Raw genomic sequence first — 24725 nt, forward strand, 5'->3', positions numbered from 1 at the left:
TAAGATCTCGGCAGGATACGATCTCGAGTGAAATACATCCATATCATTTAATTGTTTTGAATGTGAATTTTTTAAATAGCGAGACAAACAAATTCTGAAATAATAATACAAAATTATATAATTATAAGTTCAGCATGTTATAGCTAAAAATAACAATAATCAATGTCAAACAATAACATTCCATGATGAATGGCATTTATACTCGTCGAAAGAATCCATTAATATTGAGAGAAGAATTACCACATAGACGGTACCATATTCAAGAGAGGCTCTCCACGGGCTTTTTACTGTCGCTTAGATCTTGTTTAGTATCAAACGCTGTAAGTGTGAATACCATCAAGTGTCCTTTGTGATTGCCGTTCTCTTTAGCTGTTTTCCAAAATCTCCAAGTATTCGATGATTAGAGGATCTGTCCAAGGTGCTCCGAACGGAGCATCGTCTCCCGCAACCCAACCAAGATGACCACCATTTGGTGTAACCACCAATAAGCAATGAGGATTTGCCTGAAAAAAGCAAGAAAGATTACGTAGCAGATAAATTACACAAATATAATGCAGCATGGAAACCTATCCAAGACGACCAACATTTGGAATCGCCACCAAAAGCCATTGGATTTGCCTGAAAAAGTAGGGTACATTCTGTATTTGAAAACCAACCCGTTTTCACATAGGAGATAGATTTCACAGAAATAATGCACTGTAGAATTCTTAACAAGATACATATTGTATACATCATAGTTGGAAAACTCACCAAAGCCAAAAACTAGGCAAGGCATAGAAAGAAAATTTGGCAAAAACTCGGCCAGTTTTCAACAAAAAGTAATGAACTTAAAAATTTGATTAATTTTAATAAAAATGAAGTTTTTTTTTTTTCGCAAAATTCAATGGGAAGATGCATCCAATGAGCCAGTAAATGAGAACACAAAAGAAACAAGCTTATTCTAGATATATTTAAACATAAAGTGGGTACAAAATTGCATTCTCGTGAGGAATGTTGATGGCTGAAAGCAAATTGGTAAATAATTGATGTAAAACTAAATACATGATTACAACTAAATTATCCTCTCCCATCTCTTGTAAAAATTATGGGAGACGTAGAACTAGAAGGTCTAATCCTAGAAGTCTGCATTAGCATGATTGTGCCTCCTCACTCGAAATATCTGACTTAGTTTGTGGCTCATCCTCCAATCTAGATGTAGCTCTGCCTCTAACTTCTTAGAACTAGTATTGATTACTCATTCAACTGAATGCCATCTAGTGTGAAACCAAATCCATTCCCCTGCTCCATAGCCTGCCTCTCAAAATCATAGATGTCACCCTTCTCAAAAAGCACCTCAAATCCGCTTCAAATCGATAGAAATCAGTTTGCAAGTGTTAGGAAGACTATTTTCCTCCTCTAGCAAAATACAAGTTAAGAAAGGAGAAAGGAAATTAGCTTGGGCTATTTTTTGCAAGAGTTATTATAAAACTATGACCAAGTTTTTAACTAAAACTCGCCAAGTTTTTGGCACCAGTAAAAGTCATAAAAACTTGCCAAGCCAAGATAACTCTGCCAGTTTTTGCAACTCGGAGAGTACTCTACCAGTAGTACACCTATGATATACATCTTAACAATATACATGACCCAATTGTACCAAACACGAACCATTTTTGTCAAACTACTAAACCTAAATCTTGAACACAAAGAATAGATAATCTATATTTAAGTAGAAACAAGTCTAACCATCAATAATCACCAATTTGTTAATACCTAAAGATTGATTCTTTATCAAATTGAACTACTATTATACTTGTCGTTGAATGTTCCTGTCTGCAAATGAATTTCTGTGGCATAGGAAAGTTCCAAGGATTCTTAATGTTAAAACCAACCATACCAAACCCAAGAAATATTTTTGTTAAACCACTGAGAGTGAATCCCAAACACAAATAAGACATCAATCCATCTTCAATTACAAACAAGTTTGACCATAAATATAGCCCAATAACATATACATTTTTTAAAAAAAATCTTAATATACAACTATAATAAGAAATATATTCAATATCTATATATAAATACGAATACAAATATAAATAAGAAATCTACAATATATTAATAGAGAATTTTAAAACATAAATATAATAATGTAAACACAAATATAAATAAGTCTCCATATCAAGGAATACATATAGAAGCACTTTCAACATATCTATTTGTATGCGTGTAGTAAGAGAAATTCATTATTGTATTAAAGAACTATCAAGTTTTGCAAAGATGAATAGACTGTATTTCACCTGAAAGGGAATTCCCATGTGAAAATGTTATATATAGTCTTTGTTTTCGTTATTTTGTTTTCAGACTCAAATTGTATTGAACTTTTCTTTCAATTAATCAACCCTAACGAATTGCAAATCCATGGACTACTAAACAACAAAACAAGAGGGGCAACAAGAGGGGCCAAACAAAAATGCTAGCTACTTTTTCTCAGGATGGGCCACAATTCTTCATTCAAATCAAAGCTACCTAGAGTAACTTAGCTCACTGTAAAAACTATCTCGATGAGAAGTTATGCAGAGTGTTTTCCCTCAAAAGGGTTTCCACGTTAATCTTGTATTCTTACAGTTGGATTTGGATGTGGATTTAGATAAAATAAAATAAAAAATTATGTTGATTCACTAAACCTCACTTCTCAATACAAGTGTGTACTCATTGACACAATGAGAAATCAAAGGAAAGTAAAAGGTTGTAAATAAGAAGTGTTGGAGATCAAATAATGAATTCATGGAAAACAGTAACTCAAAGAGCCAAAATTGATTTTTTCAAATGAGAAATTCCCAAAAATAAATAATTCAAAGAACAAAAATAAGGTATTTAAGGAAGATAATATGATATGTAAGGGAAATTGATTGATCTAACAAGTTATAAAATTGAACTATACACTTGTTAAATAAGTTAATTACTTATATAGAAAAAGATTAAATGATCTAATACAAAATTACGCCTTCTTTATTGAGAAAAGAGAAAAAAGGGTAAACCCAGGGAATAATTATAATGCTGAGCAAATGGACAACGAGAGGTGTATACAAACACACATGACAGGTAAAGATGGTGAGATGACAAGGATTAGGATCAGAAACTTGAGATGAAAAGAAAAGTACTCAAGATCTTATCTACGATAGCAAAAATATACTTCGTACGGACACAAAAGAGAAGTCTATAGACATTGGAATGACTCTATTATATTACTATGATAAGCTACAAAAGATGAGCAAGCACTTATTTTTCAAGAAAAAAGTAGGACAAGGTTTTAAGCAAATTGTGCCAATATAGATAAGATGTCGTAATTAAATCGCTACCAAGCTGATAAGGAATACAATATTTCATGGACAAAAAATATGCATCAAGGTACATTACCACTATAATAAAAAACAAGTCTACAACGGATTGATCACGTTAGTTTTCTGCATGGAAACTCCTTAAATCCTAGAAATGACATTTGAATAGTAAAATACATGGAAGCAAAGCCAAGGAGATGAAAACAAGGCCCCAAGGCATGGAGACACATTCCCTTGAATTATAGGCACGGGTACCTCCCCCTATCCCCCTCCACACCAGGAAAAGTTTGGACCGGTTCGCAATTCTGGTCCGGTTCGGACTTGGTTCGACTAGGGTACTGTTTTTGCCTTGTAGGTTCGATAAGGTTCGAACCCAGGCGAACTAACACAAAAAAGTTTGAACCCGCAGCGAACTAGGCCCCGCAGACGACTGGAAAGTGCTTTTTGAGGCAAAAATTAAATGTTTTTTGGCATCCACAACCTTAACAGTTGTTATGAATTTCTTTTGATGGCCTCTCATTGTCATTTTATGTTTCCAAACAAGTTATTGTCATTTTATGTTTCCAAACAGGTTATTTTGTCTTAGGGGAGAGCACATGACTTAGAATATTAATAGTTTTTCTGATTTTCATTCCATTAGTTGAACAATGAACGTGAAACAATGATACTTCAACTTGATATTTATAATGTTATGAATCTTTGATTTTAAAGTTGATTGAACTATATGATGGTATGATCACTATGATTACAAGTTTAACTGTTTATGGTGTTTTTGTTGTTTAAATGTGTTTATGCTACGATGCTACATTCTAATTTTAACTCATTCTTCATATATATATATATATTTTTTTTTTTTTTCTTTTTTTCTTTTTTTATTATTATTATTTTTTTTTTTTTACATGTTTTTGTACTAACGAACCCAAAACACCTTCCAAAGTTTTGACGATCTTGTGAACTAGTTCTTGAACTTTGAACTTAGAACCGAACCCGAACCGGCAACTTAGGTTTATTATCAAATGCATGAAAAAGCAGCAAGCCCAAAATGGGATAAAATGAGGTATTCCCTGAGGAACCAAATCTATGAAAGTAATATTTTTAAAGATACAGGCATAAACACCTTTCATCTAGTTAATGGCAGATAAAAGACCCCGACATTTAAAGTAGTTGTCTTAAGTAGTTATGTTTCCTGCAAATCTCATAATAAACAAGACACGTCAAGGAGAAAAAATAGTCTGTCCCATTGTCTTGGGATATATAATGGCTCTTGTGCACACATAACTTCAACTAAAATTGAAGGTGATTCCTTATGTGATAAATCCATTGATATTAAAGTTAGTGATGAATGACAGTGACATCAACAATCTGCAAGAAATGCTTATGATACTTACGAACACTGGAGAACCAAGAAGAACCAATGACCATGAGACTAATCAAGCCAAATATGACTATGTCTCCAGATTTGAGGCTAAATTGCCCAAAGTCAGTGGTTGTGAATGAGTAGGTAAGATATGCATGGAGGTAGAGGATTTTGAAAATGGCTCTCCAATCTGGTATTTGGAATCAAAACATCAGGTTCATACTATATTAAAGCAAAGACTATATTTAAACGACATTACTAATGTAAACAAGAGAACACAGAAATTTGTAAGTGTGAAGTGTATTGATCACATCAATAATCCAGAATTTAAATTGACTAAATTTGGTATATTTATGCATATAAGTGATATGCAATTCCACATCTGATCAATACATGATCATTACTTTAATTATTCCAAAACCTTTCATATACAGCATAAAATATTGCACATATTATGACATTAACAAAACTTGTATAACAAATTTGACATCTACAACCATATTCCACATACCTTTAGGATTAGCAGCGAACGAAGGAAGTCCAGATTGCTTTCAATAATCTAAAAAAGTAAAATTTAATTACTAGTATTTTAGTACAGAAAACTAATCATATATTTATATCACATACCTTGATATCCTCTCGAGGTATGCCACGAGAGGGAGCTATTGGATCATTTTCTGCCTGCAACAAAGGTCAATTAGTAATAACTTTACAAGCATTTCAAATTCAAATACTAAAAAGTCGATGTAGAAAGTTAGTAAGTACCAATTGTATTATGTTAATGAAAAAATGATCCTTACTGAAACATAAGAAAGTCGAGTACCTGAATGCATAGTAAAGAAGTCTGGACATATTTAATAGACTGGGAGCTGCTAGCATCAGCATAGTAGTCATCCACTGATTTGTACCCAAAGGATACTATGAAAAGATTAAAATCATGCATTAGAATTTGACAATGATGTCATAAGCAACTATATCCCATTCAACATACATGATCTTGTACTAAAATCAGATGTAACAAGTTAAACCTCTTGTTAAGCCTGCATCAAAATCTCGAACAGTTGTTGCCTTAGCTACCAAGGCTAAATTGTTCTCGCCTCCTGTTCCTTCAAAGAGGTGTTCATGCCTGTCATTGTAGTGAAAGAGCTATGAGATAAACTCATACAAGAGAGATGAAAGTAAAATTTAATGCATGACATTTAAGTCCTGAAAAGATTACAGAATTCTTTACTTTTTAAATATCTTTCGGAGCCCTCTACCAAGAGCCTTATCATAGACGTTATTGAAACCCTTGTGAAAATCCTCATCTGCAATGACCAAGTTGAAAGGGTTGTAAAGAGAAACCGTGCCAGAGAGAGGGCAGTTACCAGCCTCCTCCAAATGCAATTTAGAACTCCACAAATTAGTTATATGTAGAAATGATTGGTATTAAGTAAGAAAGGCACCAAAAATAAATGCTGTTAAAGGATATTCCAAATATATAGATGGGTGAGAGCAAGAAAATAAAAGGTGCCAAAGACAAGTGCAGTTACAAGATATGACAAATATGGTCGTAAGTGAGAACAAGAAAATAAATCTCTGGAATGTGAATAGGTGTGAAGATTCTTACAACTAAAACTTGCATGCAAGAGAGGGTGCCGTCTATAGAAACTGTAACACCATTTCTTTACATATGGTGTGATGCGATAGCAACTCAAAAACCCTCAAAATCATGACTGTACTATTGTAAATACAAATCAATTACACTAAAGCTAATAGGAAATGAAGAAAGAAAAAATTAATGTCATACATACATGTCCAAATGCAGTCAATGAGATTGGAAATTCCAAGCTGTAATACATCAAGACAGTGCCTAGAGGCTGTGAAAAGCTATAAAAGGATCCAATTTTAATGTCCAGTATTTGTGGTCGCCCTAGCTTTTGCCCTCTGGAATCTATCTGTGTTTCATAAGTCTTAAATTTCCCTAAGAATACTTGATTCGATCATTTCTCCTGCTTACACATAAAGATATGACTAACTTCTATTTTCCATACCTCTACCTCCCTGGACCGGAAGGGAATTGTTTCATATAAATACCATTGATCACATTGCTAGCATTGAAATTGTCCAACACGGAGACAAAATCTATAAATTGTTTCACTTGTAGTACACAATGCCTAGAAGAGTAGTATACCCTTGCCATGCGAGAGGAGGGAGATGGCTATACAGCAGAAAAAATGCACCTGATGTAACCATTTGTTAAATTTATTAATTAATTTAAAAGTCATAGAACTACTGTTATGTGATCTATAAATTAATCAATCAATTCAGAAAACAGTCACATCAGTTGCATGTTTCCTGTTGTATAGCCATTTCCTAGGAGTTGTTCATGCACTTGAAGGATTTGTGAATCATGAAGTTGAAGCAATTAATGTTGATCACATTGATCTAGTTAAATCTTTTTCTTGCCATTGTTTTTCTTTCTTAAAATAGCATTTTCTTACAACTCTTTTTATAAGAAATTCAAATGGTTTATCACATTATTTACTTTTATCATCATGTTATGGAAGAATAAATTTAGATTCAAGTTTTAATCTAATCTGAAATTAACTAGCATAAGAATTCATAAAAAATACAATGTCACTATTCAAATAATTTCAATATTGTTGAGCTTATAATAAATATTACCCAATAAATTTAACATCCCAAAATAATTATTAGCATAAAATATCTTTAAAAAATGTTTTAATTTGATTATTTTAATCATCTTATATAAAATATAAATCCCAAAAGTTAAAAAGACCATTATTTTATTATAACATTGATGTCAAAGCATCATTTACCTATAAGCTGTTTAATGTTAAAAAAAAGAATTGCATTTATTTATACTATCTTCTTTGCATTGTAAGCATTTTTTCACGTTTGGAGTTATACATTGGACATTCATTTATGAGTTTTAAAATATTTAAAATGCTAAAATAATATTGTGTTGTGGCACTCATATAACACTCACACAGTCGTATCATACTTTTCTTACCCTATTAAATAATCTAAGTTGTGTGGCATGGAACTGAGTGAGTTATTAGCTTCAAATGTGTATTATACATTACTCCACATGGGTATACATGTTTGACATTTTATATTTCAATATTTTTTAACAATTCCTCATTTGATCCAAATTTTATCCAATGATGAAATATTTTTCAAAGGCTCAAGTCTATAAAATATTTATGTAGAAGTAGAATACATGTTGAAGTAAAAGATACTTTATAACAAAATTTCAAAGGATAAGACTTAATGTGAATTATGGAAATCATCAAGATTGAAAACCAACAACTAAGTAACATAACAAAAATGACATACAAATTATGTGAATATGAATATTATTAACTGATATTTATGATAAGAATGAATCCTTTTCACATCAATGACTATCTCTTGAGTGCTCTTGACATCAAGGGCAATATTTCCAACAGTCAGTTTCATTTTGTGTACCTAGGGGTTATCGTTAGGGTCATTGGGTTCATAAGATAGGTTGTCCAATTTCCACCATCATCACTATTCAATGATTGCATGTTTTGAGAATCTAGAGTTATTGAAACCAAAGCCTGTAGACAATTCTATATACCTATTTAAAATATCTTGATAAATAGTATCTTTAATCTTGTAATGTTGTCTCTTCATATAAATCTGACACTTTGCAAATCCAAGATATGACATGATAAAACTTGTCAAAAAATCCTGCTACATCAATATGCAAAACACTAATCATGAATCAGATGATCTTATACACAGCTCAATGCATATTGCAAATCAGCAATAAATTCACTCACAGCTATAGGTTCTCCCAATGCAACCTCAGAGGAAGTTCAAAAGGTCAAAAAAGCCTTGATGCAGCAACCATGCCCTTTGGAAAAGGGCTACAGAAGCAGTGCAAATAAGTAATAATCTATCCCATTAGCCAACCTAAAAGACATACATTCCACAAATGAAGAACATCCCTGTGAGGCTTAATGAAGAAAGTAAATTGCAAATCACTAGAAGAATTTTATAACTCCTAAAACACCACGCAGTTCTTATGGCAGAGCGTCTGGATAAAAAAAGAGATGGCATAATTGTGAAGATTTGGTATTATTCTGTTTGTTAAAGTTGACTAGATTTATAGCAGATTAGAATATGTGAATCTTTTAATTTTCTTGAACAATAAGTTTACTTATTGTTTCTTTTACAGATTATAATGAGAATAAAGATGAGTATATATTTCACAATATTGAAAGAGTTTGAAACAAGAACAATAATTCTGAATAATGTATTTATAATACCGAATATGAATATAGTGTCAGACTCTAGAAATGGCTCTGTACTGTTGTATGTGATTGCCATCTAGGCCAATCAGACAAGATATATATACCTTCACAAACTAGCGACATGCCAATGAATAGACATGTCTCCAAGTGGGTGGAGACATGTCTGTTCACTGACATGTCTCGCCATAAATGATCACCGTTTGTTTACCTTAACAATACCAATTAAAATCAGCACTCATGCATATGAAACTAATGCAGATTGTCATCGGTGATTTGCATATATATGATCCGACTCAGATCTGATGTGTTATTTATAACATTTTGTCATATATCAATTTGATACCAATACACACATAAATGGCAATATAGATCGATCAAAACAGATCAATATCTCAGATTTATACTTGGAAATTATGATCAGAACATTGTGGGTGATAAATGATTATTGTAATCAATAAAATGATTTTGTATTTAATATGTATGTATATGCATTAATATATCAATTTGATACCAATACACACATAAATGGCAAATATAGATCGATCAAAACAGATCGATATCTCAGATTTATACTTGGAAGTTATGATCAGAACATTGTGGGTGATAAATGATTATTCTAATCAATAAAATGATTTTGTATTTAATATGTATGTATATGCATCAATATACACAAAGTTTATTGATGTATATACATGCATATAATCTATAAATCATTGTATCGATTTTATCATCCATTGTTTATCTGACTGAAGCTATTATTTTAACTCTCCCTCTGAGCTAGGGAAGATAAAATCTATCAAAGTATAGATCACAACAATGTCCCCTTACTTGTGATACCAAAATATATGGTATGTTTAAGAATATCAAATCACATGACATTCTTCATAACACAAACATACATATTATGGTATGTGCACTGGCATCAAGTCTCATGATGTCTACCATAACAAATCATGTTATATCCATGGATGCAATGTCCACCATGATTATCTGTAATAACCCCCATAGGTTATAACTTCTTCAAACACCAAAAATCTTTATACTTCAGTTGTTTGACATTTCGTCAAACACTTTGCAAGCAAGAGTCATCTGACTGATATAACTTTTCAAATTGCTGCAGTGATTCTTGTTTGGATTTGCCTCAAAGAGAATGCTTACAAAAGACTCCCAATTGTCTAAACAATGACCTAACATAAATATGCAACTAATTTTGGCAATAGTGAATGCATATATGAGTTCTAATCATGAAAATAATCACCTACAGCCAACTGGTATTTTAACAAACAGTTGGTATGCAAGCTAACTGACTGATAAAAAATGATATATTAACGATCAAAGACAACTATTAATGACCAGCAATTGTATCTCCTTGATTGAGAATGAGTATCCAATACAATATTCATACTAAGTTAGCCAAGACTCTTGGCATTTACAAAGATATCAAAATATGATGATTGCTGGTAAAGTAATATGCACCTACAGCTGCCAATGAAAACTAATGCAATACTAAATATCTAACTTCAATACTCCCCTACAGCAATACGCTAATCACATGCATGATTAAATACAACTAAAGCCATGGATTGCTGATACCATTGTGAGAAATGTAAAAATGAATGATGTATCTATTAATGAATGATAGGTCTGATATGAAATGACAGTTACAACAGCACTCTATAGTGAAAGGCAACTATGAAAATACACATCAGACCTGGCATATGAAGTCACCTTAGAGAATAGATGTATTGTAATACCACTGAACAGAAAATAACCTCCTCAAGTGCCCAAGTCGTGCCTCTCTAGCTGCCGCCCCTGATTGTAGATGGCTGTAATAATTTTCTTTGCTTTTTCGAATTTGCTTTTTCAGATTGCTTTTTTCGGATTGCTTTTTCGGACTGCTTTTTTCAGACTGTTTTTTTCGGACTGCTTTTTGTACTCAAATATTTTTTTCTCAATGTAGCACAAATAGAAGACTGAAGTATCTTCCTCCCAGCTGCAATAATTCAAGTGATATTTCACACCCTCAAAATTGCGTACCAATTGAGAGTTTCGTTCTCAATGGCCAGTTGTGACTACTGCAGAAACCCTAGGCTCCACAATGCACATCAACAAACATCAACATCAACAACAACAAATCTGGATAATTAGAATGAAGCCCGGGGTGCCTATTTATTCTTTTTTTCTCCACTTTCTCCAGAAGCTTCTAGAACATTATTTTATTTTATCTATTAAGTGACTTTATAAAATATTTTATAATTCAAGTCACTTTATTAAATTAATTAAATATAAAGTTAACTTTTAATATTTATTTATTTGATAACTTTATTAATAATTAACTAAATATCACTTATTTATTTAATTAAAATAATTAATTAGTCATCCTCATAAAATATTCATTATTTTGGATAACCTAATTAATTAAATTAATTAAATCAAATTGCCTCCAAAATGGGGACATGACATTATCTCTTCAAGATCACAATGACCTTCAAATGATATCAAGTCTCATGATATCTATCAACCAAGAGATATTAACTATCATGACATGTCCATGGATATCAAGTCACATGATATCCATCATGATAGTAGAACAAATCATTGTAAAGTCATCACCTTACAATGTCAAATACAAGTGTTGATTGTCTAAAAGATTGTCACCTTTCAACAATGGCCACCAAGGCCAATAAAGTCATGGAGTCACCCACATGACAAAAGAGTTTATACATTAAACATCTTTTATATATTAGTACACATAAATAATAATTTGAGACTTAATCTCAAGTTTGACTTACAATTTCAACCATTTTTTTCCGGAATTGTTCAATTTTTACCCTGGAGAGAAGCTTGATGAGAATATATGTTGTCTAATCACTTGTACTAATATACTCCAATTGAATCATATTCCTTTCTACCATGTTTCTTACATAGTGATAAGGAAACTCGATGTGCTTTAATCTATCAAGAAACATTGGATTCACTGAAAGCTTGATACAACTCTAATTATCACAGTGGATAATAGTAGGATTCAAGGACTAGCCAAATAATCCCACAAGCAATTTATGGAGCTATACTGCTTCTCTTGCTCTCATAGAGGCTGCAATGTACTTGGTCTCAGTAGAGCTTTGTGCAACTAATGACTGTTTCTTGTTGATCCATGATATCATTGTTGATCCTAAACTAAAGCAACATCTTGATGTACTTTTCCAATCAGTTGCACTTCTAGCCCAATCTGAATCAAAGTATCCATGTAGATCTAGGTCTATATTTTTTTATTTAAGACCATATCCAATTGTACCTCGAAGGTATCTTGAAACATGCTTTCAACAACAAGATGTATCTCCTTTGGTTCACACGTAAGCTGGCTTAGAGCATTCACTGTATAACATAAATATGGTCTTGTGTTGACCAAATACGTCAATGATCCAATTATCTATCTAAAGAAAGTAGGATCTATGAATTTTGATTCTGTTGTTGCTTCCTTCAATTTGCACATTTGTTTCCATAGCTGTAGACATGGGTCTACAATCCAACATTCCAAATCTTTTCAAAATGTCAATTGTATACCTTAATTAAGAATGATGTCATCTGATTTCTGCCAGACTTCTAAGCCAAAAAAGTAATGTAGGAAGCCCAAATCCTTCCTATTGAATTATGAAGCTAGATCTCTCTTACATTGAGAGATAAGATGATATTCTCCTGTAATTAGCAGTTCATCAACATATAGAATAAGTATTAACATATCACTATTAATTAACTTAAAGTAGAGGTTTGGATATGCATCATTCTTGGAAAATCCTAGTCCCACAAGATAGTGACCAATACTCTCATACCAAGCTCTGGGGGCTTTTTTAAGTCTATATAAAGCCTTCTTTAGTTTGCATACATGTGATTCAGCATTATGTATTACAAAGCCTTCAAGTTTCTATAGATAAACTTCTTCTTCAATTGTCCCATTCAGAAATGCAATCTTCACATCCATTTGATGGATCTTTCAGCCTTCAGATGTTGAAACAGCTATCACTGCTCGAACTAAGGTGTAATGGGCAATAGGTGCAAAGTGTCTTCATAATCAATAACCTTTTTCTATGAGAACCTTTGGCAACAAACCAGGTTTTATGTTTCTCAATACTGCTCTCCGCAGCATGTTTGATTTTGAAGAGCCCTTTTGAAGAAACAACAGATTTCCCTTTTGGTATTGGAACTATGTCCCACGCATCATTCTTTAGAATGGATTGATACTCTTATTTCATAGCATCTTTCCATAGTTATGATTTGATGATCTCACTCATCAAGGCAACATAACTAGAGAATTTGTGGGGTCTCTTACTTTCTCTAAGAGTTCCTTTGGATGCTGCATTATTTTATGCTTCCTCAATCATCTTTCTACCCCGAAGTGGTCTATTTTTGTTATTGTCAGGTTCATCTACTGTAGCAGTCTGATTTTCATTTAACGTTTCTTTAGGAGACTCCCTCTGAACTCAAGAGCATGATCCTCTACCATATCTTTAGGAGGATCTTGTTGTATTTCTATCTCATGAGAGCTCTTGGGTCTTCTAAAAGAAGTGTCTTCCTCAAAGATGACATCTCTGCTAAGTTCAATCAATATCTACCCAAGTATGATATTTTGTAATCTTTTGATGTTTCACTGCATCCCAAAAATATCCCTTTCTTGCCAATGGGTTCTAACTTAGACCTCTTTTCTTTAGGCACATGAATGTAGACAGGACAACAAAAAATCCTTAGATGACTTATGTCAGATTTCACACTGATGAATGCTTCTTCAAGAGTTTTGTTATCTAGGAGTGAGTGAGGACATCTATTTTGAATGTAGACAGTTGTCTTAGAGGCTTCTGCCCAAAATGAGGTTTTTATGTTTTAATCATACAAGATGACTCTAGTAGCTTCTACAATGGTCCTATTCTTTCTTTCAGCAACTCCATTTTGTTGTGGATTATAAGGTAAACTAAACTTCCTCTTAATCTTGACATTCAAACAAAAAAATCTTTAAAAGTTTCTTTAGTGTATTCCTTCCCATTATCTGTTCTCAATGTTTTGATTTTCTTCCCGAACATGTTTTCTGCAAGAGCTTTAAATTCCCTGAACCTTTTAAGGATTTTCTCAAACTCTCTACATTTAAGGAAGTATATCCAAGTCTTTCTAGAGAAATCATCTACAAAGATTTGTTAGAAAATAAAGTACACCAATATAACTAAGCGGGGTGGGGTGAATTAGTTATATGTTTTAAACAACATTTATCAACTTTAACAAATCTAAAACACATAATCAAAAGATATAGCAACCGTAAGATAACAACCATGCAATGTGACACAAGATATGTTAACTAGGGAAACCCTTGATTAGAGGGAAAACCCTAGTGGGAATGATGCCCACACGATGATGCACTAATATAAAGATCCTTGTGAAAGGATGTGACCATGTTAGGAGCAATAGATATACAATCAATACATATGAGTCACTGTTAGGAGACTTTGAATCTATGTTAGAAGATTACAACCCTATTAAGAGTTGTGCCAACCCTATTAGGAGTTACAAGGAAGACAACTAAACCTGTTGTCTAAATTGCTTCAGAATTGAAACCAAGACAAATGAACCCACTATCCAAATTGCCTCAAACAATTATTCAAGATGGTAAATGCAATATATGTTGATGAACTAACCAAACACCAAATTCTTTGCCAATACAATTCCAATACAACAATCCAAATGCTAGTATTTTCCATCTGGCTTTTTGAGCAGGTACTGCAAACCATAATTGAATCATATGACAAGTATAGACGGAGAAGCTCATTCGAATACAAAAAAGACCCTATCACTGTTTTGTTCAAAGCCCACGATTTTACCAAAGTTTCTCGTATTCCAGGACAGGGAGGCCACAAGTGGCAATAAAAAACCACAAACTTCCATAGGACCGGAAGGAATATTGGGTTAAGCTAGTTGGTCGAGAACTTAGAACTAACAAATTTGATTCTATGATAAAAGGCACAAGGAGTCGCAGGATAAGATAGGAGATTGTCAGGGAAGGACCTTGGCGTTGTATCCTAGACATCATGAAAATTCGGCTAACTGGAGCAAGTAGGGCTTCGGATATTGCTCTACCACAGATTTTTTTTATGAACGAGATTATGAACGGAGTGATGTATGAATGGGCATCCCTCCTGGTAGACCAAAAGGAGTTTATGACATAGCATTGCACTTTTTACATGCCCCACCACGCCACCAGATTTTTTTGGAGGCTGCACTTCACCAAATTCCTGTTGATGTGTTAGAGGTACCACAAAAAGGCAAGTTGGCACAAGGAGAGCCTCTCGTCTTTATTGGCGACACATAGACATAGGTGGCACGATGGCTGGCCAGAAGAGGGTGATGCAAGAATTGGGCACCGATGACATTGATAGTAGCTGAGAAGATACTGCTAAGAGTGATGGGATTGCTTAGGAGGGAGGCAGTTCTCCTATGGAGGACGAGGACAATGTGACCCATGCAGTGTCCCCAACTAGGTCACTCTTTGCACCTCCTCTATTACCCACGTTGGCGCACTTGGTACCCACCACTTCCACTCCTTCGATCCCACCATTCAACCAGAGGAGAGCACCTATTGTTATGACACCACCCCCGACAATGACTAAGACTACAGAAATGGTGACTAAGCAAGCAACAAGAGAGAGGGAGGTAGTCTTTCCAGAGATTATGGGAACAAAGATTGTAGAATTGTCATCCCAGGTAGCCGTCGAGACTCAGAAAGCGGAAGTTGCCCAAGATCAGACTAGCCCAGATGTAGTGGTTGTAGTTCCAACAGAAGGTATGATGGAGATGCACTCGGAGAAAGAGGCAGATGACAGCAAATCACTAGGTCAAATTAGAGGTAATTGGCATGGAGGTTGTCATCGCCATTACCTCTACCTTGTTGGCCGAACCAATGAGCATGGCACAGTCGGAAAAACCAGAGGTTGAGGATGTTCAAGTGATGGACCACACCAGTATGTTCTTGCGACAGCAATTCTGACTCACTCCTACAGACATCTGTCCCCAAGACGGGAAGAGGTTTTGGCTAGAGTATCAGCAGCACTACAAGAGAAGCAGAATCCACCATTCGAGGATACACTAGGAGACGAGGGGGTCGCACCGGAGGTGGAAGTTGCTGCCACGGGAGCAATGGAGATAGATACAAACCAAGATGTTAGGCAGGAGGACAAGTAGAGGATATCCTATGGGTCAGACAAAGAGAGATCAATGGCATAAATTAGGTCTCTAAAAGATGTGCTGGAGAAAGGTCGGGTACTTGGACATAATGCCTTGACTAGAATAAGGTAATTGCAGTTGATCCAAGCATACATATGGTGAAGGTGCCCTGAACGTTTCTGCTCTTTCTTTGAGGCAAGAGGGTGGCCAGCAATTGAGACACCAAAGATGCTAGTAGACTGGCCTATAGAACCTGAGTTGGGACCAAGCAACAACACCATGGAAAAGCTTGCACATGAGATAGTAGCGGCATATAAAGACACCTACTATGCTTAGCAACGTGTGGAGGTAGACAAAGTTGTAGCTGAGAGGTCCAAAGGGGTGGAGGCGAAGGCTCGAGAGGAGCTAGCCACTCATTTGGCTAGCCAATAGGCAGCTTGGGTGGCAGAGCGAGCAGCGCTCTTGCAAGACAAGGAAAAGGTTGAAAAGGGGCTAGAGGAGGCTAAAGGAGTCTGTGCACAAAAAGGAAGCATAGGCCATGAATGCAACACTTTTACAAAAGGATGTTGTGGAGGTCAACATGAGGACACAAAAGGATTTGCGCATCTGCACAGATCAAGTCTATGAGCTACGTCGATTGCTAGACACTCCAGGGACACAACCTCCCCCTTAGTCTCTGCTTTTTTTATGTATTTAGATAGTTGTCTCCTATTTTGTAAGTTGTATGTCACCAGTAGACGAGTTATTGGATAGTTAGGCGGTTGGCACAGTCGAGGGAGTTAAACGATCGCAATGGTTCGCCTCGTGACCCCTCGAACACTATATGTAGGCACTATTTCCTTTAATTGAGACATGTTGGTATGGAGTACATTTGTATACGATGATCAATGAATAAATATAATATTACTATTCTCTCTTTTTATTCCATGTTAAGTACTTTACTTTCTGTATACATTAGTCTTTATTACCCCACGAGGATAAACATGCATAACTCTGTTCAGTCTTCATAATTGTTTCTGTGAACATAGACATAGCATCTATACATATCCAAGAACAAATAGATAACGTCACATAACATAACTGTCACTACTCTAACCACGTAAAATAAGTCTTTCTCTGCAACTCTAACATCAGAAAGTTGATATGTTGAAAGCAATGACAAACCAAGTCGTAAAATGCAACACATAAGACCTCAATTGTCTCCAAAACATTCCATATAGTCTCCCATAAGCATTCATGCCAACAATCTCCTCCTTTGGCACTGATGGCAACATATGATGTAAAACATCAAAGTACCATGAATACCAAAATATTTTTCTTCCTCAACTGCCTTTACTCCCCCATTCATGTTGCTTGTGGATGTACATACATCTTCCTTATAGAGAGGTTGTAAAGAGTTTTTCATGTTCTAATCTCCCCCATTAATCAATAACGTATATCTCTCCCTCATGAGTATCTCTCCCCCATGAGCTTTGAAAAGGTATTTTTCATGTATTACTATCCCCTATTGACATCAATGACAAAGGTGTCATTATGCCAACAATAATCATTTCCAAAATAATCTGAAAAATCTGCAACTTCAAAATTCACTTGATGAACCCTACAAGTATCCAAAGACACTGTTTGAATACCTTTACCAAGAGTCCTCAATGACTCAGCTCAAAACTAGATACTCACACATAGGAGAAGCATCAAGCATCTAGTCCAAAAAAAGATAGTGCTCTGATCATACTAGACTGATGCAATTCTGTATCAATTACTCTGGAGAGGGTTGGGGCATAACCCCAAGCATGTCTCACAAGTACTTAAATGTTTCATTAGCCAAAGGTTTTGTGAAAATCTCTGCTATTTGATCCTTTGTGCTAACATACTTCAATCTGATCTCTTTCTCTACTACCTTGTCTCTAAAGAAATGATACTTTATTGCAAGGTGCTTTGTTGTAGAATGTAACACTAGATTCTTAGACACATTAATCGTGCTTGTGTTGTCAGAGTGAATAATAATAGGCTCAACAAACTCAAAACCAAATGTCTTGTAACATCTACTTCATCCAAATAATCTGATTAAAATTGTTTATGCTGCTACATACTTTACTTCTGTTATAGACTGTAATATTCAATTTTGTTTCTTACTCAGTTATGAAACCAATCTTCCTCCCAAGAAGAATGCTCCACCACTGGTGCTCTTTCTATCATCTACACTTCCTACCCAATCTGCATCAATGTATGCACATAAGGTAAAGTCTTGTGATCTGTCATACCATAAGCCATAATTAGGTGTACCCTTCAAGTATTTGAATATCCTCTTTATTGCTGCAACATGTGTCTCTTTAGGATCTTCTTGGAATCTTGCTACAATCCCAGCTACATTAGATATATTAGGGTCTTCTGCGTGTCAAATAATGCAATCCTATCATAGATTTGTACCTTGTCTGTTCTGCACTAGAAGATTCATCTTTACTAGACAATTTGCACCCTATAAACATAGGTGTTCCAACTGGTTTAGAATTCTCCAATCCAAACTTCTTCAACAAATCCTTCAGATATTTAGTTTATGATATGAAAATACCATCCTCATTCTGATTTTTTTGCAATCCCAAGAAATATTTCATCTCTCCATACTCATCTGAAGTACATTCTTCATTTCTTCTGAAAATTTCTCGCTAGCTTCATCACTTCCTCCAAAAATAATGTCATCAAAAAATACAACAATCAAAAAGTCATCTTCACTCTTTCTCAAATATATATTAATGTTTGCATTACCTTTCTTAAATCCCAAATTCTACAAATGCTTATCCAATCTTGCATACCAAGCTCTAGGTGCTTGCTTCAAACTATACAATGCTTTCTTTAATCAGAAATGTTGACTTAACATCCATCTGATAAACCTTAAAGTTCTCGTTAGTTGCATATGCCTAAAATATTCTCACTACTTCAAGTCTAGCAATAGGGGCAAAAGTTTCCTCAAAATCAATTTCCTCTTGTTGTGAATAAACCTTCAATACTAACTTTGCTTTGTTTCTTACCACTTATCCTTTCTCATTCATCTTGTTTCTGAATACCCACTTAGTTCCAGTAACATTCTTATCTTTAGGTCTAGGAACCAATTCTCAAGTTTGTTCTTTTCAATCTACTATAATTCATCTTTCATAGCTTAATTCAAAACTCATCTTTACAAGCTTCATCAATAGTCTTATGTTCAACTTAAGATATTAAACACAGTTCTTCACTAACCTTGTTTCTTGTCATCACTCCTCTATTTGCACTTACAATTATATGATCAATGGGGTGATTCTTTGCAACATATATGTTAGGTGTTCCCTGCTCAATTCTAATTTCTATTCTTGGTTCTAATCTAGGTTCTTCTATGTATTCTTCCCTTTGTAATTCAGTTTGTAAATCAGTATTAGTTTCATAATACAATTCCAACTCAACATTTTGATTGTTAGTCCTTTGATTAGTATTTTCATTAGAATCATAATAAAGAATTATTTCTTGAATTCTGAGCATTTCATCAACATTCTCATTAGCACTGTCAACAATAGTCTTCAATCTTTGATTAAAACATATATATGCCTTATTCTTCAAAGAATATCCAAGAAACATACTTTCATCACTTTAGAATCAAACTTTCCAAATATAATCATCCATTTTTATATGACACTTACTTCCGAAGATTCTAAACTACTTTACAGTAGGTGTATGTCCAAACTAGAGTTCAAAAGATGTCTTATCAATGCTTTGCCTAATTTGCACTCTGGTAATTGCGTATACTACGGTGCTCACTGTTTCTCTCCAAAAGATATGTGACACATATATTTTCAAACATCATTGCTCTAGCTGCTTCATTATTGATTTGTTCCTCCTTTTTGTTATCCCATTGCGTTGTGGTGTCTTAGGGGTTGAAGGTTGTTTCTTTATTTCATTATCCTCACAAAAGATGTTAAACTCATTTGAAATAAATTCCCCTTCTCTATCTGATCTCAAACATTTTATCTTCAAACCAGATTCATTCTCTACTCTTAAATATCTTGAATTTCTCAAAAGCTTTAGATTTGTCTCATAAAGTCATCAACAAGAAGCATAAAGTACCTTTTACCATGAAATGCTCTTGATCTTTTAGGACCACTCAAATCTGTGTGCACAATCTCCAACTTTGTTATAGTAGCAAACATTTTGCTCAGAAATGAACTCTTCTTCTGCTTTGCTATTACACATCCCTTACAAACGATGTTAGCAGATTTCACAATCTTAGGCAAATCTCTAACTGCATGTGTAGTACTTATCTTCACAACATTATCAATGTTAATATGACAAAACCTCTTACGCCATAACCAACTATCATCAACCTTTGCAACCAAACATGTCATCTCTATAGGATTCAACTGAAATACATTACCTTGTCCTTGTACCACTACCAATTAGCTTACCATCCTTATTTTTGATAATGCAAGTATTTTTTGTGAATTGCAACTAATATCCCTTGTCCACAAGTTGTCCAACACTCAAAAGATTATGTTTCAAACCATTAACAAAGTAAACATCCTCAATGTTAGTCTTTTCATCAATTGTAAGAGATCCTTTTCCTTTAATCTGACATGGTGCATTATTTCCAACTCTAACTACTACTTCATCATAACTGTTAAACTCAACATACTTATTCATATCTCCAGTCATATGATGAGAACAGCCACTATCTATAATCCAATTAGACTTCTTATTTTCAACATGCGATACTAAATCTTTTTCTTCTACTACCTCTTCTTTCTCAAGGCTTTCTTCTTTAATAGCAACAAATCCAAGTCTGTCATCTTCAACATCACTTTGTAAGAAATTTACCATCTTAAAATTGAATTCATCATCCTCGTCAACAAAGCAGCAATCTTGTGTAAGCTTTGACTTATGAGGCTTCCTAAGCTTTACCTTCTTCTCTCCTTTAAGACAACTAGATGAATAATGACCAAGTTCTTTGCATGTCCAACAAGCAAAAAAATTCTTATGTTTAGGTTCCCTCTTCATAAGCAGTGCAAGTCCTTCATCAAACTTAGTCTTCTTCTTGTTTTACCGTCAACTCTCTAGCATAATCTTCACTCATACTTGCACTCCTTGTAAGTTTAGCTCTATCTTTTTGTACAATAAAAGTTGTCTCTTCTCTTGTCACTCCTTGGTTTTGCTTCAAAGATTGTTCAAATGCTTGTGACTTCCCAGCTAATGTCTCTTTTGTAAAATTCAGTGTTACAGAGATAATCTCTTCAATGGTCGCAACTTTGTGTGTATAATCAAGGATCAAAGATTTCAATATCTACCATACTACTTCATCATCAGTCTCAATTCCTCCACAACTCTTGATTCCTACAACAATCTCACCAATTCTACCAAAATATGCTCTAGTAGATTCATCTTCTATCATCTTAGCATTTCCCAACATATTCTTCCAATCCTGTAATCTAGATTTCTTTGCAAATTCATCTCCTTCAAATAAATTATGTAACTTAATCCAAAGTTCATGTGCAAGATATAGACCTTTACCTCAACATACTCTGTTTCAAGAAGAGTTGATAATAATGCCTCTCTAGTATGCATATTATACATAAATAGATCTTTGTCATCTTGTGCACAATTTTCCAAATCTTTCTCCTAAATAACAATCTTCTATTCCCTTGTAATCAACCAATAATCTTCTCCCATACATAGCAAGTGAGTCTTCATCTTATCCTTCCAATTGCCATAGTTAACTCCATCAAACATCTGACTTTCTTTCCTGAATGCAGCCATGGATATCCTTAAGTTGTTAAACCTTCTCTTCAAGGACCTGATGCTCCAATAACAATTGTTAGAATGTAAATTTCACCAATATAACTGGGAGGGGTGGGGAGGATGGGTTAATCAGTTATATGCTTTAAACAACTTTTATCAACTTTAACAATTTTGAAACATGTAATCAAAAGATATAGCAACCATAAGATAACAACCATGCAATGTGACACAAGATATGTTAACAAGGGAAACCCTTGATCATAGGGAAAACCCCGGTTGGAATAATACCCACAAGATGATCTACTAATTTAGAAGTTCCTTTTAAAAGGATGTTACCATGTTAGGAGCCAAATGAAATACAATCAGTACTATTAATGTTATAATTTTGTCGGATAAATTATATTATATATATGAGATATATAATATATGACAAATCTTATATATAGAATAATTAACTTATATATATATATATATATATATCTTATTATATAATCATTATAATATATTGAGGATATATTAACTGTGTTATAACTATAATTAATATAAGTTAATATATTAAAGAGACATGTCTCTTCAAAAGGCATGCTTCTTTATATCACATATATATATTCATTCATATAGTAACTTGAAAAACACATAAATATCCAAAAGTGCTATTACAAGTTACAGAACAAATTAATCGATCCTATTTCATCAACATGCTATTAGAACCAAGTTACAATCTAAAGACATATCAACGATAATATTAAGAAGTTGATCATATCTCTGCAAAAGGTGTACATGAAATGAACAACCAATGAATAATATTAATCAATCGCAGAGCATATAGAACCCGTGATAAAGAGATGTTGCATCCACGACACCCTGATTTCTAAATACTTGCAGCAGAAATTATGTTATATGTTCTAGTTTGGTAAATTGTAGAACAAATACATACATGGGCTGATCAGATGATGTTGAATAAAAACACACATTTTCTCTGGTAATCCATAGAATTTGTCAAAACTCTGCTCAATGCCTGATAAATAAGTTCAAAAAGGCTCTAAGGAATGAGAGTATTCCATCGACCGTGGGTTTGGGGGATTTTTATATAATGCAAGCCCTAAATTTGACACAGCCTCCAAGTAGACTTCTCTCCTTGTTCGTCACTCAACACTTAGAACTAAAGTTTTATTAGATAGTTTGGCTATGAATCAAGAGGAATCTTTGGAGGAAAGTTTGGCTGCCTTGATTCATCATTTTATTAAGACATGGCCAAAATTATGCAATGGGCAACAAAGAAAAGGACAAAAAGTCATCTAACTCAGTAGTTACAAATCATGTGGACACCATAGACTGCCAAAATAGAAGAAGATATGGATAGGAAAGGCCATATGCATAGACACGAATGAAGAAAAAGGACAGAGACTTGACAAAACCATATGCAAGGAGCATTGAATGGAATCCCATGTTTGACAAAATACACGACCAGTTGGACAAATGATAGTTAAAGGCCGAATGAAGCTGGCCAGATCAAATTAGCAAGGTACTAAGTCGGATAGATAGAGAGATAAGGGTGCTACGTGGTAAGATCCCTTACTCTCTTATTAACTTGGTCAAATAACCTGGTTGTGGCATCCACCTAACAATTCCCAATAAGCTATAAAGAGTAGGTATTAAGTAATACATTGAAAGAAGTTTCAAATGTATGAGCATTAGGGCCCCACATACTAGAGAGTGGTAAATTAAAGTGAAGTATTAAACCCCATGGAAATATATGAAATGAGAAGCGATCACCAATCATAGTTCATGTTAGCATCGTGACCATTGGTTTCACATCTAATGTTACAAAAGAGTTGATACATGTCCATAGAGCGGCAGTATATTCGAAGAAAGGGAGAAATTAACCAAGGGAAAGCCATGTGATTAGACAGTGCACTCATGAATAAGTTACTTAATGTTCATGCACATTATATAGGCTGCAACTTTTTTTTTGAAATATGTCAGGGGTCTACTAAAGATGTTGGGTGTCGATCTCTTCAAGCAAGAGAATAAAAGAACCATATCAAGGATTGAGAGAATATGAGGTGAGACCAAGTAAGTAAAATTAAATAATATATTCAGAAAGGATATCATCGAGAATATGAGGTGAGACCTAGTAAGTAAAATTAAATAATATATTCAGAAAGGACATCATCTCTACTATGGCAGTTAGAATAAAGATTAAGGAATATTTAAAGGATGTTTGGTTACTTCATACAAAGGTATGTTTCCTAAATACATAGGCATTTGTTTAGGAAATAAATAATTGGGGTGATAAACAATTATTTATACTTATAGATAATATTTTAGTTTATTATAATCAATTGATATTATGAATGTGATTGTATACATATAATGAAATAATATGTTGAAAATGTCAATTGAAGTATCTCTAGAGAAAATGGAATATATATGCATGTATGCTCAAGGTGTATACTTAAATTAGATATTTATTATATTGAAATAATGGTGATCATTCTCAAATTAATGTCTCATAGAATGAAAGATCAAATCCATCAAAGTAAAATGCTTGGTTGCTATTGAGATCAAAGAAATTCTTACTATAAAGGGCTCTTCCAATTAGAGGGAGCAGACTATGATGAGATTTTGTGCAAATATCAAAATGGTCAGTTTGTTCCTTATAAGACGTAATAAGAAATTATGAGACTGTCTTACATGTACACCCACCTTCAGTGATACCGATCAGTGATTCAATGAATGTCGTGATGAAAGAAATGTCATAAGATGCTTCATTTCTAAGGCATCCAGAGTGTTATGGTGGACTTAGGA

At 34.0% G+C, this 24725-nt stretch overlaps 1 long non-coding RNA gene and 1 pseudogene across 2 annotated transcripts in view; both read right to left on the reverse strand.

Moving 5' to 3' along the window:
* Positions 1 to 259: 259 nt before the first annotated feature.
* The window catches only part of LOC149554885 (embryogenesis-associated protein EMB8-like), an 84524-nt pseudogene continuing 60058 nt past the window's right edge, over positions 260 to 24725 (reverse strand). Inside the window, exons 5-9 of the transcript XR_016364451.1 lie at positions 5903 to 6045; positions 5700 to 5797; positions 5495 to 5589; positions 5299 to 5352; positions 260 to 503 (exon numbers count right to left, since the gene is read on the reverse strand). The product of XR_016364451.1 is annotated as an embryogenesis-associated protein EMB8-like (transcript). The remainder of the gene's footprint in view (positions 504 to 5298; positions 5353 to 5494; positions 5590 to 5699; positions 5798 to 5902; positions 6046 to 24725) is intronic.
* On the reverse strand, positions 927 to 5289 carry LOC149554886 (uncharacterized). Its single transcript, XR_016364428.1, has 2 exons — positions 4703 to 5289; positions 927 to 1395 (listed from the first exon to the last, which is right to left on the reverse strand). It is a non-coding gene; the product is annotated as an uncharacterized LOC149554886 (long non-coding RNA).

The sequence above is a fragment of the Cupressus sempervirens genome, chromosome 5 (assembly GCF_028749045.1).
Source record: "Cupressus sempervirens isolate cs-2001-9-10 chromosome 5, ASM2874904v1, whole genome shotgun sequence".
Classification (NCBI taxonomy): Eukaryota; Viridiplantae; Streptophyta; class Pinopsida; order Cupressales; family Cupressaceae; genus Cupressus; species Cupressus sempervirens.